Source organism: Chrysochloris asiatica, unplaced genomic scaffold, assembly GCF_000296735.1.
Source record: "Chrysochloris asiatica unplaced genomic scaffold, ChrAsi1.0 scaffold00113, whole genome shotgun sequence".
Classification (NCBI taxonomy): Eukaryota; Metazoa; Chordata; class Mammalia; order Afrosoricida; family Chrysochloridae; genus Chrysochloris; species Chrysochloris asiatica.
In genome coordinates, this window is record NW_006408631.1 from 7605770 (window position 1) to 7608407 (window position 2638).

At 46.6% G+C, this 2638-nt stretch overlaps 1 pseudogene; it reads left to right on the top strand.

Annotated features, from left to right (window-relative positions):
- The first annotated feature begins 342 nt into the window (after positions 1–342).
- Positions 343–2160, top strand: LOC102822472 (annotated as a pseudogene).
- Positions 2161–2638: the final 478 nt, after the last annotated feature.

Consider the following 2638-nt stretch of genomic DNA (forward strand, 5'->3'; position numbering starts at 1 on the left):
CACCCAAGAATTTGGCAGATGATCCATGGTCCTGTAACTTGGCATCATTGACAACATGCCCTTGTGAGTTTACTTGTTGTTGTTAAGTACCTTGGAGTCAGTGCCGACTCATAGTGACCCTGCACAGGGTTTCCGAGGCTGTAAAGATTTACAGGAGCAGAAAGCCTCATCTTTCTCCCGCTGAACCGCTGGTAGTTTCGAACTGCCGAACTTGAAGTTAGCAGCCCAATTCATAACCACTACACTACCAGTTTAGATGTGCTACTAAATGTGTTGTTACACGTTGGAGTAAGGAGAGAGGATCACAGGTTAACATAGCATCATCACTCTCTGTCTCCCAACATGATGGCCTCAGCAAAAAAGAATACAAAGGGAAAGACTATCTCCCTGAAAGACTTCCTGGCTGAGGATGGGGGTACCGGCGGAGGAAGCACCTATGTCCCCAAACCAGTCAGCTGAGCTGATGAAACAGATGACCTGGAAGGAGATGTTTCAACCACTTAGCATAGGAATGATGATGACATGTATAGAGCACCTCCAATTGACCGTTCTATACTGCCCACTGCTCCACGGGCTGCTCTGGAACCCAATATCAACCGGAGCCGTCTCCCCAAATCGCCACCCTACACTGCTTTTCTAGGGAATCTGCCCTATGATGTGACAGAGACTCCAGTAAGGAATTCTTTAGAGGATTAAATATTGGTGCAGTGCGTTTACCACATGAACTCAGCAATCCAGAGAGATTAAAAGATTTTGGTTATGCTGAGTTTGAGGACCTAGATACTCTGCTCAGTGCCCTGAGCCTCAATGAACAGTCTGTAGGTAACAGAAGAATTCGAGTGGATGTTGCTGATCAAGCATAGATAGGATAAAGACAGGGATGCTCGTTCTTTTGGCCGAGATAGAAATCGTGATTCTGACAAAACAGATTCAGGCTGGAGGACCCAACCTGCCACAGACAGCTTTGATGACTACCCACCTAGACAAGGTGATGATAGCTTTGGAGACAAATATCGTGATCATTAAGATTCAGACCGGTATCGTGATGGGTACCGTGATGGTCCCCGCCGGGATCTGGATCGCTATGGGGTCCGGGATCAATACGATGACCGAGGCAGCAGAGACTATGACAGAGGCTATGACACTAGAGTAGGCAGTGACAGAAGAGCATTTGGTAGTGGGTACCGAAGGGATGATGACTACAGAGGAGGTGGGGACCGCTATGAAGACCGATACGACAGACAGGACGATCAGTCATGGCCTCCAGAGATGATTACTCTCGGAATGACTATAGGCGAGATGACAGAGGTTTCCCCATCCCCCGCAAAGACCCAAACTGAATCTAAAGCCTCGGAGTGCTCCTAAGGAAGATGATTCCTCTGCTAGCACCTCCCAATTCAGTCGAGCGGCTTCTATCTTTGGAGGAGCAAAGCCTGTTGACACAGCTGATAGAGAACGAGAAGTAGAAAAGTGGCTACAGAAGGAACAGGAGAAATTTCAACGACAGCTGGATGAGCCAAAACTAGAACGGCGGCCTCGGGAAAGACACCCAAGCTGGCGAAGTGAAGAAACTCAGGAACGGGAAAGGTGGAGGACAGGGAGTGAGTCAATCGCAGACTGGGACCTCAACCACGTCTGGCAGAAATACACGAAGGAGAGAGAGCTAAAAGTCTCTGGAAAATGAAACCTTCAGTACGGAGCTAGAGTGCCACTCTCCAACCTCTAAGCCTCCCAAACCTGACCAGCCTCTAAAGGTAATGCCGGCTCCTCCACTAAAGCAGAGCGCTTGGGTGAAGTGAAGTTCTCATCGTCCTGCTCCATCTCATAGCTCAGACACAGAGCAGCAGTCCCCCACAAGTGTTGGGGGTAAGGTAGCTCCAACTCAAGCATCTGAAGAAGGACCAGCAAGAAAAGATGAAAACAAAGTTGATGGGATGAGTGTCACAAAAGGCCAAAATGGGAACTCCAGCCATGGTCCAGGAGATGGCGGGAACAAAGACCACTGGAAAGAGTCTGATAGGAAAGATGGCAAAAAGGATTTAGACTCCAGATCTGCACCTGAGCCAAAAAAATCCAGCCTCTAAGTTCAGCTCTGCAAGCAAGTATGCTGCTCTCTCAGTTGATGGTGAGGATGAAAATGAGGGAGACTACACTGAATAGACCTCTACATGCTGTGCTTTCTCCTAGTCTCTCCCCACCCTGGAACAGTCGAGAGCAAATCAAACCTCTATCCAGACACAACAAAAGAAAACTCACCATCTCCTGAACACCTTTCTTAACTTTTTTTCATGAAATGAAATGAAATTCTTTTGCATGCTGCTGCAGCTTTTAAAATATTGAACTGGGGAATCACCAACCAGATTCAGTAGCCAGAGAGAAAAAAAATGCAGCTTTTAAAGGAAAAGTTGTGTATTTTATGATACCTGTGTGATTGATTATTGCCTAGCAGCCTCTATTTAGCAGAAGTGTTAATGACAGTGAATTCAAGATATGGAATCTCCTTGGGCCGGAAGAGTGTAAGAGTTCTACCTTTTAATTTTTAACTATCCTATTGTGGTATATATGAATTCTGGAACATCTGAATACATTTTCCATCCGTGGAAAGGTAGGTAATAGTCTCTGAGGTGGTTTTAGTCTC